The 14,636-nt window shown below is 36.9% G+C and overlaps 1 protein-coding gene and 1 non-coding gene across 6 annotated transcripts in view; one reads left to right on the forward strand and one right to left on the reverse strand.

Moving 5' to 3' along the window:
- ERBB4 (erb-b2 receptor tyrosine kinase 4) overlaps positions 1–14,636 on the forward strand; it is a 1,202,488-nt gene that overhangs the window by 448,498 nt on the left and 739,354 nt on the right. The window lies entirely within an intron of this gene.
- LOC120364404 (U6 spliceosomal RNA) lies at positions 10,805–10,908 on the reverse strand. Its single transcript, XR_005579666.1, has one exon. It is a non-coding gene; the product is annotated as a U6 spliceosomal RNA (small nuclear RNA).

Genomic DNA, 14,636 nt, shown 5'->3' on the forward strand with positions numbered 1-14,636 from the left:
ATCAAATTAGTGTATAATAATAACTTTATGTAATGTCTCTAGTTAAGTATAACCTATTAAATCATGAAAATAATTTATTTCACTAATAATAAATAATAATAAATCTGTTTGCAAAAAGTTTATTTTCACCCCTTATTGCAATGCACTTTCCACAAATATGACCTTGTTGCAAACATACTTAAATTAAAAATTAATTTGTCAGGATGCTGAGCAGACACAAAGTATTTCTTTATACCGCTGGGCATTGTGATATTTCAATTTGGCTTAAAATGTGCATATAATGAATTTATATGAGAAAAATAAATGAGAAAAATAAAACCAGGCACAGTGGCTCACACCTGTAATCACAACCTTTGAAGGCCTAAGTGGGAGCATTGCTTGAGCCCTGGAATTTGAGACCAGCCTGTGGAACATGGTGAGACCCTGTCTCTATGAAAACTAACTAACTAACTAACTAACTAACTAAATAAATAAATAAATAAATAAATAAAATAAAAAGTAAAATAAATAAAATAAAAAGTAAAATAAATAAGTAGAGAACCCAAGTAATGAATGTATTTTACTCTATAATTCTTTGATATGCATTGCTTAGGGAAATTGAGCATCATTATTTCTTTACTTCTTTTATTTGGGAGCAGCAAGGACCTTGATTCAAAGAGAGAGAACACGATGTATGTGATTTTATAAAAAGTATATTGACAATGCAATAACTTTTAATTCTAAAAGCCAAACATTGGAATAGAATCAAATAGTACCCCTTTTTTCCCAAAATTTCAAAATATGCCTCATATATTTTCATTAGCTTTATTTTTCTCTGACTCTTAAAATGAAACACTTAGTTTTCTTTCAAAAAAAAAAAAAAAGACAGATTTAACCTTGAAGAACAATTTTGCATGTGGCCAAATCAATTTTAAAGGTCTTGCTTTGGTCATGTAGAGTATAATTTAAGGATCAAAGTGTAAAAATAAAATGTGAAAACTGTTACATTTAGAAACACTGTAATTATTTTCTCCTGATCTCTAATTTGAACCCATTTACTATGAAATAGTATAGTAAAATATATAATGAATGTGGTAAAAATTAAGATGTTTTAGTAAACATAGGCCACTTAAAAATCATTATTATTAAATTTCTACCTGAAAATCAGAATCTGTAATTGAATGTTAAAGTAAATCCTCTTAAACAATTTAGTGCTGCTCTCTCCAAAAATAAAAGTGTCTATCATAATGCCCAGCACTGTTTAGCACCTCAACGAAAGTTAACTGTCTATATCTAACCCTATTAGGCTTCTTCCCTTCTTCTTTGATACCCTAGTATACAATTATTGAACTGTGCTCTGAAGACTTGGTAATAAGTTTTTACAAAGCTTTTTTAGAGGTTCAGTTTTTGGGTGGTAGTGATTTATATTTTCAGAGAGGTAAATTGCATGTCAGGCACTTGGTTGTTTTGAAGAGGCAGTCAATAGCTGAAGAGGCACAAAGACTACATAGTTTGTGACGGTTGTTTCAACATCTTTTCATGGAAGCAATGAGAAGTATTCATCAAAAACTCAACGAGGCATCAATAAAGCATCGGGAAGCATCCACGAAACAACAGAGAAAGTAAAGCAAATATGGATTACGTATCTGAATTATATTACTTTTTTCCTTAAAACTTTCCATCCTCTTAGGATAAAGTGCAACATTTGTATTAAGTCCCTATATTGTTTAGTCCCTACCTATAAGTCTTATCTTCCCACTGTCACTGATGACATGAAAACTCACTGGCCATCTTTCAGTTATAACCAGCTTCCTTTTGGTATTCAGCTCTTTCTTACTCTACTGACCTTTCTCTCATTCTCAGATTTTCTCCCACAAGAACATCTAGATACACCTAGTTATTAATGTCCTGACTAAGTTCTGTTACATTTTTAGGTCTCCATTATAAATAATTTCTTCAGGGATACTTTACTAACTCCCGAGTCTAAATTCCTCCCATGACATACATTCACAGCACACTGTGCTTCCTTGTAGCACTCCTGCTATAAGAATTATTTATGTATTTGTAATTTCCATCAACACTCCTAAATAACAAATACCAGACAAAGGCCATGTCTAGTTCACTGCAGAATTCTGGCATAGGACACAGTGTCTGTCATGTAGTGGCTACTCAGCAAATATTTGTGAAATAAATAAGCAAATTTTATAACAAGAATAAATTATTTATGATCTTTTTAAGTCAGGAAAAACTTGCACAGGAATTATTTTACGTTACTTTTCCAATTGAAGTTTCTCTCTATAGTGTCTTGTAAAATCTATAGTACCTTTCATCTTACAGTCTATGAAATAATTCGGTTGATAATAAATGATATGTTACCCATAGTGGAAACATGGAATACTTAGCTTACATATTTACACTCTTACATAAAACCCTAATAGACATGTATGTAGTGCAGCTTACTGGCTGAGTGGCATGACTTGAGCAGAGTCATGTAGCCTTCATAACTTTAATATGTCCTTCTTTGACCTGCTTTGCATACCTGAGAATCCCTCTATTAACATGATCCCTTATGTCCAGTTACTCTTTATAAACTAAGACCTCTATGGTTTTGCATGCAATTTTCTTCCTCTATGGAATGTCTTTTTACCCTTATCTGTTTGGAAAATCATACACCCTTTAGTAACTTCTAAATATTAGTTAAACTTAACATGCTAAACTTAACATGCTCCCACAAATTCAATCTGTATCTTCATCCCCACCCTTACCATCAAGACAAGCAGAATTAATGTCTTCCACTGTCCTAAGTACCTACTGGTACTATACCATATGTCACATTGCTTAGGAATGTGTTGGATGATGAGATATACTATGCATTTTGGTCAATGAAAAAAAATTTTTTTTTGATACAGAATCTTGCTCTGTCACCCAGGCTGGAGTGCAGTAACATGATCTCAGCTCACTGCAATCTCTACCTCCCAGGTTCAAGCAATTCTCATGCCTCAGCCTCCCAAGTAGCTGAGACTACAGGTGCATGTTTCCATGCCCGGCTACTTTTTTTGTATTTTTAGTAGATATGGTGTTTCACTGTGTTAGCCAGGATGGTCTCGATCTCTTGATGTCATGATCTGCCCGCCTCAACCTCCCAAAGTCTTGGGATTTACAACAGTATGAGCAACTGTGCCCAGCCTGTTCAGTGAACTTTTGTTCTTTGAACAGATAAATATGCTGTGTTAAGTAGTTTTCTTCCAGTGAATTTTGTTATACTGGAACTGTATTCTTTGTAGTAATTAAAAAAAAAACCACAGTATTTATAATCTTCCTTAGACTCAAGTTTTACATTGGCATGGACTAACACTTCAGAAATACCATTTGTTAAAATAGGTTCAGGGCACTTTGCTGGTTTTATGCCTAACTCCATCTCCCACTCCTTGTTACAACCCTATGAATAAGTTTTATTATTCACATTTTGTAAGTGATGAAACAGGCTCAGAGAATTAAATGACTTTCTCAGGAACACAGAGCTAATAGGCAAAGTGAGCACTTTAAACTTGTTCTTTCACTTTAAACTTTACACACTTGGACTTTGTCTTGCTCCTGCCCATTTGTCAAAGACCCATTTGTTACTTAAAGAAAACATGATTTTAGAAAAATCAGTAGAAGGAAGGGAGATTTTCATTTAAGAACATAAAACTTTTAGTACTAGATTGAAAAAGGTAGGCTTCAGTGGAGTCACAGCATTTGAGGACCCTGAGTAGACAGAGTTAAGATTACTTATTACTGGGGGCAGTGGGCATAAGGAAAACCACGTGGAGAACTTGAGAGACAAATTCACCTCCTTCGCTATTCAGATTTTATTGTCAAACAAATTAAACAGACACCAAGGAGGATGATTGCTTAAAGCCAGAAGTTTGAGACCAGCCTGGGCAGCAAAGTGAGACCTTGTTTCTACAAAAGATATGCTTGTAGTCCTAGCTATTCAGGAGGCTGAGGTAGGAGGATTATTTGAGCCCAGGAGTTTGAGGCTGCAAGGAGTTATCATTGCACCACTGACTCCACCCTGGGCAACAGAGATTTTCTTAGAGACCCTAACTCTAACAAAAACTAAAAATGATGAAAGAATTAAGCATTCAGCAGATATTTACTGACTGCCAGCTCTTTGAAATTCAGGATACTATGTTTTGTAAAGAAGTACAGAGCTATATTGTAATAGTTAATAGTACCTAGCCCAAATTGAGTAAGTACCAAAAAAGATAAATGCCACAGATATTTTTAGAATGAACTCTGAGGCCGGGCGCAGTGGCTCAAGCCTGTAATCCCAGCACTTTGGGAGGCCGAGGCGGGTGGATCACAAGATCGAGACCATCCTGGTCAACATGGTGAAACCCCGTCTCTACTAAAAATACAAAAAATTAGCTGGGCATGGTGGCGTGTGCCTGTAATCACAGCTACTCAGGAGGCTGAGGCAGGAGAATTGCCTGAACCCAGGAGGCGGAGGTTGTGGTGAGCCGAGATTGCGCCATTGCACTCCAGCCTGGGTAACAAGAGTGAAACTCCGCCTCAAAAAAAAAAAGAATGAACTCTGGAGCTCCTTAAAACAAGAGCTACATCTTATCTTTCTTACATCCCCAGTACCTAGCACCCTGCCTGATATTTAAAAAAAAAAAAAAAAAAAAGCCATAGGTTATATTAATAGATGATGGAGTAGCATGCATTTGGCAGAGGGGTAGTTATAAGAAGATTCAAGGAGGAAACAAAATGTGAGTTAATTATAAAAAAAGAATAAAAGTTATAACATAAAAGAGAAAAAGGAGAAGGTATTCTAGGTGCATTTCCACCTGGGAAATCCCCTCCTTTTTTTTTTTTAATTCAATTTACAGATGTGGAGGTAAGGGAAAACGAGAAAGGATTTACCATGGCATACGGGGAAAGACTTGAGATGCAACAGAATTTTGAAGTGTTAGGACATAAGGCTGAAAAGAGGAGGCCAAATTGTGGAGATCCTTTAAGACATGTCAAGTTACTAATTAGCTGTAGCAAATCCAGTGGCAGGAAGAAGATGTTATTTGGCCGAATTTACTTTGCAGGGTATGTTGTTACTTCAAACTCCAAGGAATTAGGTTAATGGGAGCCTTGAATCAGTTGTTTGGAGAGGCAGTTGAAGGCAGAGATGTATTTAATAATCATTGTAAGGAAAGACTAAATAAGGACTTAATGACTAACTGTGTCTGAAGACTGTGGGTGAAGAAGTAGGTAAAAAGATTCTGAGATTGCCAGTCTGGGCCATTGGGCACATGTGTTGTCCAGGCAGTAATAGGGATAAAGGAACGACAGCACATTGTTACCACAGATACCTGATGGCAGGCTTCTAGAATTTCTGTCACTTTTTTAGGAAGACCCCATCATTGTAAATGTGCTTTGCATTCCAAGTAAGGTAAGGTACACTGTCAGAGCTCATTGAAATGTCAGTAGAAGGGTGGCCAGAGAATGAAAGTGTTAGTAAAGCATTTATCAGTAAACTTTTATTTGCCAAGACTAAATGATTACTGCATTTATTTCAAATAGTAATCAGATTCAACAAACAAGAAGTTAATCTCAGTAAACAGCTAGTTGTGGTTAAGCCCTTTGGGCAATATTCTAGATGTCTTTCTAAGAAATGTAGTCCCCTGAAGAGGCTGGCTTAAACTTTTGTTTGCTGAATGTAATTACAACACATTTAGAATTAAGATGAGGATCTTCATTTTTATGGAAGGAACTAATTTGAAAGCAGATCTAGTGATAAGATTCACAGATAATTCCGCTCTGGCAAAGTTCCTTTTGAGTTTCCCCTAGTATCCTTAAAGGACTTAGGTATCATTGGACTTTGCCTTAGTGTGGTGGTTTGTTCTCAGTCGTCATCTATTTCTGTGAGGCAGTAGCAACAGTGACTGCTTTATTACTCCGTGTGAAGTAGGCTGCTGGAAAAATGTCCATGCCCATGGGGTCAGCAATCCAACATCCTTTCTAAGGAAGCAGAGAGCACAACTAACATGTGGTGCAAATAAAGAGGAATATGGTAACGGGAAAGAAGTCAAGTCTTGGAAAAGGAGTAAGCAATAAATATACTGGGGACGGATGGATTTGGGTAGGTTCAGAGGAAGCCACAAGTGCAGCAATATGCGAGTCATGAAAGCATATGCTAAATGCGCTCCACGGTGTTTTCCAAATAGCTTAGATTTTTCAAAACCTTTGAGCAGGATAGCTTCACCTATAAACCTTTGACTCCTCTAGTCAAGATTTATAAGGCAACTTTTGCTGCAGTATCTTAGTATTTATGCACAATTGGTCTTTTTAATTGAGAGATTCTCACTACCCCTGTGAAGTAGTGGGACAAATTCATCTTACTGATAAGGGCGACAAGGCACAGAAAGGTTACCTGACTTGCTTGAGGTCATGCATCAAGAGCTGGCAGAAGTCAAACTCAGGAAATTCTGAAGTATCTCACTTCAGAGCTCATAACAAAATTTAACTTTACAGATAATTAAGCTCAGTTCATCTCCTCTGCGTCTTCCTTATAGAATTTTTGCTATCTCCAATGCTTACAGAAAGGGAAACTTCATGACAAATGGTTCCGGTGTGTTTTCAAGTAGAATATATCTTAGTCTTTATTAATATTGAATTGTTTGATCACAGTCTTGCTTAAATAGTCTCTTTTACCTTAAAATATACATATGAAACAATTATGTATTCTGCTAGCTTCAGTGCTGCTAAAGGGATAGAAGAATCCATTGGTTAGGAACCTGCCCAGCACAGATTCAACAGCTCTTCTCAGTCTTCTTTTCGATTATGGTGTTCAGATAAATACCTTATCTGTAAGGATACAATTGACTGACTAGAGTGTGTCTATAATAGGCAACTGGGACAATATGTTTCCAGAACTGGGACAGTATGTTTCCAGAAAGCTATGTCTCAAAAGTAACAGTTGAGAGTACAGAAGTAGGTGTGTTGACTCTGGTGAGGAGAGGGAACCATAGTAATTGTTTTCAGATATTTGAAGGGCTCTCATAGAAAAGGGAGTGGCCTAGTTTTGAGTTGTTCTAGGAGACAGCATTAGGCAGAAGTTAGAAAGAGGGAGATTTGGGCTTAAAATAAAGATTTTGCTAACAATTAGAGCATTCTTACATTATAATGGCATGCTTTTGTTAGATGGAAAAATGGACAGGAACTCTTGACTGAACACCTTGTATTTTCTAGGAACTGGGCCGTTGGCACCACAAAGCAGCAAAAATAAAAGACGAAATTAAAGAGGCTGGCATACTGTAGGCACCCTGTTGATGTTAGTTTTCTTCTCCTTGAGTGTTTTTTATATACATTCTCACAATGACCCATGACATTGTCCTTATTACCAACATTTTGCAGAGTAGGACAAAGACAGCAAGAAAAAGGGAATAGTAAGGACTGAAATTTATATCTCTCTGACCCCATTTCTCACGTCCCTCCTACTGTGCACTGCCATCTCCATCACATAAACCTGCTCTCCTGTGCTCTCCTACCACCGGAGATACTCAGCCAAGAATGATTAGGAAAGGAGGGACAAGATTTCATGCATTTGGTGGAAAGCTGTTTAGAAAGCTTAAAGTCCTTTTATTCTTTGTGACTCTTCTGTCTTTTTAAAATGTGATGCTACTTCTTCAGCAGATGCTCTGTGCTATTCATTTATACTTTGACTTCTAAAAAAACCAGATAGACACATTTCTAACATTTCCACAATAGGTTTAGTGAAGCATATTGGGAATAGTTGAATGCACTTCTGGAATCACTGCTTTACCCCAAAACTCCCCTCTGATTTTCCTTTATAAGTTTATTCGTTTATGGCATTCATTACTTAGTTCGTATCCAACAGGGACTTGGAAAGTTTTAAAGTATGGTATAAAAAATACTGGCATGGCCCTTGAACATACTACTTATCTTTCTTTCTTTAAAACTGCATTCCTTTGGTCTTGAATGCTTATCACTTACTAGTCTTCTTTAAAATGCTAAGATGCTAAGGTGGTTTGTCTTAGGGGGCTTAAACTTGATTAAGCAGCATCTCAGCTATTAGGTTTTATCTTGACTGAAGTTAGTTGATATTCCACTGATCTTCATTAATAGTTTTGCTTTTTAAATGATATCAGGGGAAGTGTTTGGATCTACCCTCTGAGATGCTTTTGGGCTACCCTACATATAAATCTCCTGTCACTGTTGCTCATGCAGTGTCTTTATTCTTTCTTGCCAAAAGTGTGCATATTCACGACTCATTTCTGCCACTGTACTTATCTCAAATAAACGGAAAAATAGAAAACCTAGGTTTTAAACTCCCTGATGGTATAATCTGGCACATATTTATTTAACTCTCTGAGTTTCTTGTCTTCTTTTGTAGAATGAGAATATTAGTGTATTAGTATGTTTTTATGTTGCTGACAAAGACAAACCTGAGAGTGTAATTTAAAAATCAAAAAAGGAATGGATTCGCAGCTCACATGGCTGGGGAGGCTTCACAGTTGTGGCAGAAGGTGAAAGACACATCTTACATGGCAGAAGATAAGAGAATAATAGAACTTGTGCAGGGAAACTCCCCTTGATAAAACTGTCAAATCTCATTAGACTTATTCACTATCATGAGAACAGCACAGGAAAGACCTGCCCCCATGATTCAGTAACTTTTCACTGGGTCCCTCCCATGACGTGGAAATTGTGGGAGCTACGATTCAAGATGAGATTTGGATGGGGACACAGCCAAAACATATCATTCTGCCCCTGTCCCCTCTGAAATCTCATGTCCTCACATGTCAAAACCAATCATGCCTTCCCAACAGTCCCCCAACATCTTAACTCAAAATTTCAGTGCTAACTCAAAAGTCCCACAGTCCAAAGTCTTACCTGAGATGAAGCAGGTCCTTTCACCTATGAGGCTGCAAAACCAAAAGCAAGTTAGTTACTTCCTACATACAATGAGGGTATAGGCATTGCATAAATACATCCCATTCAAGTGGGAGCAATTGGCCAAAATGAAGGGCTAAAGTTCCCATACAAGTCCAAAATCCAGTGGGACAATCAAATCTTAAAGCCCTCCCAAAAATGATCTCCTTTGACTCCATGTCACATATGCAGGTCACACTGATGCAAGAGATGAGTTTCCACGGTCTTGGGGAGCTCCATCCCCATGGCTTTGCAGGGTACAAAGCTGCTTTCACTGGTTGGTTTTGGGTGTCTGTGGCTTTTTCAGGCACATAGTGCAAGTCCTTGGTGGATCTATAATTTTGGGTTCTACAGGGCAATGATGCATTTCTCACAGCCCCACTAGGTAGCACCCCAGTGGGGGCTTTGTGTGGGGGCACCCACCCCACATATCCCTTCAGCACTGCACTAGTGGATGTTCTCCATGAGCACCCACCCCTGCAGCAAACAGGGGTTCTGTCTGGACATCCAGACAATTCCATACATCCTCTGAAATCTAGGCAGAGGCTCCCAAACCTCAGTTCTTGACTTCTGTGCACCCCCAGGCTGAATACTACATGGAAGCTACCAAGATCTGAGGCTTGCATCCTCTGACGCCATGGTCTGAGCTGTACTTTGGCCTCTTTTAGTCACTGCTGGAGTGGCTGGGACACAGAGCACCAAGTTCCCAGACTGCACACAACAGAGGAATACTGGATCAGGCCCATGAAACCATTTTTCCCTCCTAGGCCTCCAGGCCTGTGTTGGGAGGGCCTGCTGCAAAGGTCTCTGACATGCCCTGTGGATATTTTCCCCATTGTCTTGTTGATTATAATTCAGCTCCTTGCTACTTATGCAGACTTCTGCAGCTGGCTTGGATTTTTCCTCCAAAAATTGAATTTTCTTTTCTATTGCATTGTCAGGCTGCAAATTTCCCAAACTTTTTTGCTCTGTTTCCAGTCTAAAACTAAATGCTTTTAACAGCACCCATCACCCTTTGAATGCTTTGCTACTTAGAAATTCCTTCTGCCACATACCCTAAATTATCTCTCACAAGTTCAGAGTTCCACAAATTTCTAGGGCAGGGACAAAATGCTGCCAGTATCTTTACTAAAACATAACAAGTCACCTTTGCTCCACTTCCTAACAAGTTCTTCATCTCCATCTGAGATTACCTCAGCCCAGATTTCATTGTCCATATAATTATCAGCATTTTGGTCAAAGCTGTTCAGCAAGTGTCTAGGGGTTTCCAAACTTTCCCCAATTTTTCTATTGTCTGAGCCCTCTAAACTGTTCTAACCTGTTACCCAGTTCCAAAGTCACTTCCACATTTTCAGATATCTTTTCAGCAGTGCCCCACTCTACTGGTACCAGTTTACTGTATTTGTTGGTTTTCATGCTGCTGATAAAGACACAGCTAAGACTGTGTAATAAGGAAAAAAAAAAAAAAAAAAAGAGGTTTAATGGACTCATAGTTCCATGTGGCTTTAAAATCATGGTGAAAGGCAATAGGCATGTCTTACACAGTGGCAGGCAAGAGGGAATAATAGAACTTGTGTAAGAAAACTCCCTTTTATAAAACTGTTAGATCTCCTGAGACTGACTCACTATCATGAGAACAGTACAGGAAAGACCCTCCCCCATGATTCAATTACCTCTCACTGGGTCCCTCCCACAACATGTGGGAATAGTGGGAGCTGTGATTCAAGATGAAATTTGGATGGGGACACAGCTAAACCTCATCGATTGATTAGGACAGTGTTGCATATCTTTAGTTGGTATTAGATTGTCTTCATAATTGCCATATTCACATGCAACTATATTATTTTAACTTTTAATTTTTATATTTTTTAATAAAATATTTTATAAAGTTAAAAATATGGAATGCTTCACGAATTTGCATGTTATCCTTGCACAGGGGCCATGCTAATCTCTGTATCGTTCCAATTTTAGTATATGCGTTGCTGAAGCGAGCACTATTTTAACTTTTATTGAAACATTTTCTACATAAATGTATCTTAATTGAATTCAATATTACTGCCAAAAAGGACACTCTAGTATCTCCATCATAAGTATAAAATAAAAAGATATTAATGCAAAGAAAAAGCATGATTGCTAAAGCCTCAGAGCCTTAGGAATTGTTTCTCTAACAAGAGTTAGAGAGTAGTTTAAGATATAGAAACAGAGCACTGAGACTTTCTTCTTACATAATCAGAAGGAAAAGCTTTTACACAATGTGATTCAGTGCTATATAATCTATTTTCTACATGTCTGAAATAATTTTGAATACCACTCTTTGGAAAACACTGGACTCACTTGTCTGCAATAATGCACACATGATCTATAATCTTAAGGTTTATGATCTGACAAACTAATTTTTAATGATATTCTAGGAGCTGATGACTCAATGGACTTTTCATATGAGGTTTTCGGCATGACGTTTAAGTGTTAGAGAATTCTACTGACAGGTATTTGGGGACCAGTGGCATTTCCGACAGTCATCTAATTTTATTTCTTAGGGAATTTCCTAAAGGAGCATTCTAGTCTCCAGTTTTTTTGATAAATTGTTTCCTTTTGAAAGAGAAAGGACATTGGTGTCTATGAATTTTACTGATTTGACCTTGGACAAATTCCTTAACATTTTGCTGTCTCAGTTTCTTGTGTACAGTAAGAATGCCAACACCCACAAGGGGTCAAATGCAATGGTAAAACGTGCAGAGTCTACCATAATTCCTGACATATAATAAAAATTCAAACATATACTTCTTTTTTTCAATTTTGAAATAAAAATATTTCTAGCAAAGTGCAAATCCACTTGACTTCTGCTTTTAAGCCATCTCAATATCATGAAGAATGTGAAATTGCTTTTGTGAGACTTTAGAGATGCATGATAGTGTTGTGGTAGGATCATAGGCTCCAGTGTCTAAGCATGGTTTGAGTACTCACTTATTAGCTGAATGAACTTAGGCCACGTCTATTTTTTTTTTTTTTTTTTTTTTTTGAGATAGAGTCTCACTCTTTTGCCAGGCTAGAGTCCAGTGGCATGATCTCAGCTTACTGCAACTTTTGACTCCCTGGTTCAAGTGATATCTTGCCTCAGCCTCCCAAGTAGCTGGGATTACAGGCATATGCCACCACGCCCAGCTAATTTTTGTGTTTTTAGTAGAAATGGGGTTTCACCATGTTGGCCAGGATGGTCTTGATCTCGTGACCTCACAATCCACCCACCTCAGCCTCTCAAAGTGCTGGGATTGCAGGTGTGAGCCACTGCTCCAGGTCTAGGCAAGGTCTTTAACTCATATGTGGCTCAGTTTCTTTAATGTAAAATGAGTATATTAATGATACTACTTTCTGAGTTGTAATGACTTTTAACTGAGTTAACACATCTAGTGAGCACTATGTAAGTGTTTAGTGATTAAGATCCCTAATGATGTTTTAAAAAGTAAGGTAGTTGTCAGCAAAGAAAAACTCATGAAACTGTGTGTTGAATTACATTTCCGGTGAACAGACACACAAAAGTTGCTTTAAAATTAAAATCTCAGTCCATTAAAAAGAAAAAAAAATCCATAAACAAGCTATGCACTGAAAAAATAAAAATAAAACTACCTACCAATCTTTAATATTTAGGCACATACTGTAAAAAAGTTAATATTTGCATGTTTTCCGTTCTACTTTTATTAAGATTAAGGCATACCTACAATTCTCTTAAGCTCTGCATAAGGGCTTATATAAGGCAAATGAGTCATTTAACTAGGACCAGTAATCTTTTGAGTTGTAGCAAATAGAATACTGATAGCATCAGTATTTTGCCTATGTTGATTACATATTTAACTGAAATCTATTACTTCTGCAAATTAAATTTCTATGTAACATATTTCATATATTCCTATTCTTTTTGCCCCCTAAGTGGGTGATGGAACTAAAAAATTCCTCTAATTAACATATGACACCATGTAACATAAAATTTTTAAAAATTTATATCCCAATAAGAAGTCAGATAAACAATGTGGTGAATTCTTATTTTTTCCATGTTAAAAATTTTATAGTAAAGATTATTATTTATAGGTAACTTTGAGCACAGCGATCTTGATATATTTAATTTTTAATTATTTGTTAGGTAACCCAAAAGCTTAGCTAGTTTGCAGGTTTATTATTAGCTTGAGTCTCCAGCATTTTTGTTCAGTAAATACGTTTTTATTTTGTCATTAGAGAAATGACAAAAGAAAGATAGATGGAAGAAAGAAAAGAGGCAAAAATATGCGATAGAAGAGGAAAAGGAGAAGGAAGGGGAAATAAAAAGGACTAATAAAAAGAGGAAGAAACACAGCAAGAGAGGCAGATAAGAGGGCAGACCGATAGGTAGGGAGGACGATAGAAGATCCCACACTCATTTTCCATGGTCCCTTTGAAGGGGAGTTGGTCTTGGGAAGCAATAAAGATCCAGCAGTCTATGCTAGCTTGCTCTTCACCCAGTGTGCTTTTGCTTTTTTCTCTCTCATATATTGGAGCTTTCTAAAGAAGGTGTTATTTGCAAAAGGTATCTCTACAGCTAACATTTGGAAAAATCTACAGGCTGTGTCAGCTCTTCCCAACAATTGGGCTTTGTCTACAGGACTTTTGGGTAATGGTGAAGAAACTCTTCTCCAGTCACCCACTACAGCTTTCACCAGAGTCAACATAGATGGTTCTGTACAGATCTCCATTTAGCATCTTAGTGCACAGTGAGAACCTTGAGAACTTCCAATCTATCCTGATTTTTCACCAACAAATGTTAAAGAATGTGTCAACATTTTTTGTTTCGTTGAAAATTCCAGGGACTACATTAAAAAAAAAAACAAACCATGAATGTGCACTTTAATTTTGCATCATGAGATATGCCTGAGTTTCAAGGGACTACAAAACAGATTGCCGTATATGCAGTTATTTCTTCTTGGGAAAGAGGATGGGGAAGAGAAAAAACAGTAAAGAAGTGGCATCAGCATCGCTGTCTTCTTTGACTATAGCAGGATGATATAATTCTGCAGATTGATGGTCAGAAGCAAGCTCTAGGAATCAGGCTTGAAGACAATGAATACTTTGATAGCCCTATACTACTAAAGCTTAAAACTATGGCTTTGTCTTACTTCAAATGTGTTTCACTGATATAAGGATATCATAGAATAATAAGGAAGAACGCTTATGATTTTTTTCTTGAATTTAAACATGTTTAATAAGCTAAATATTCCAACCGTCATGACAGAACATATTTCACCCAGTGTATGACTCTGTCAAGTTTTAGGGAGAAAAATGTCAATCAAAGTGTACACTAAGTAAAAGCAAAGCCACAAACCCAAATCAAGAAAACTCTACTCATTACTATTCTGTCAGTTTATTAAAATAAATAAATTTTTCTATGTTTAACTTTGTCTCAAACATAGATCATTGTGTATTTACAGTTCTAAACAAGTATTCTCTAGACATGCTGCTATATGCATGTATTATATTTTTACTATGAAGAGATGGTGAATTTCAGGTGAATTGTAAAGTGTAATTCTAATTTAAATTAAATTATTATTTGGACATGTATAGAATATTACAGATAAACTGTATCACTTATTTTCAAAGTCATTAAAAATATGCCACAGGGACATATATGCCAAATTAGGTTAAATTTGAACAATATATTCTGTTATGCACCAGGGACTGGGTTAGCTGCTAGGAATCCC

The sequence above is a fragment of the Saimiri boliviensis genome, chromosome 5 (assembly GCF_048565385.1).
Source record: "Saimiri boliviensis isolate mSaiBol1 chromosome 5, mSaiBol1.pri, whole genome shotgun sequence".
NCBI lineage: Eukaryota > Metazoa > Chordata > Mammalia > Primates > Cebidae > Saimiri > Saimiri boliviensis.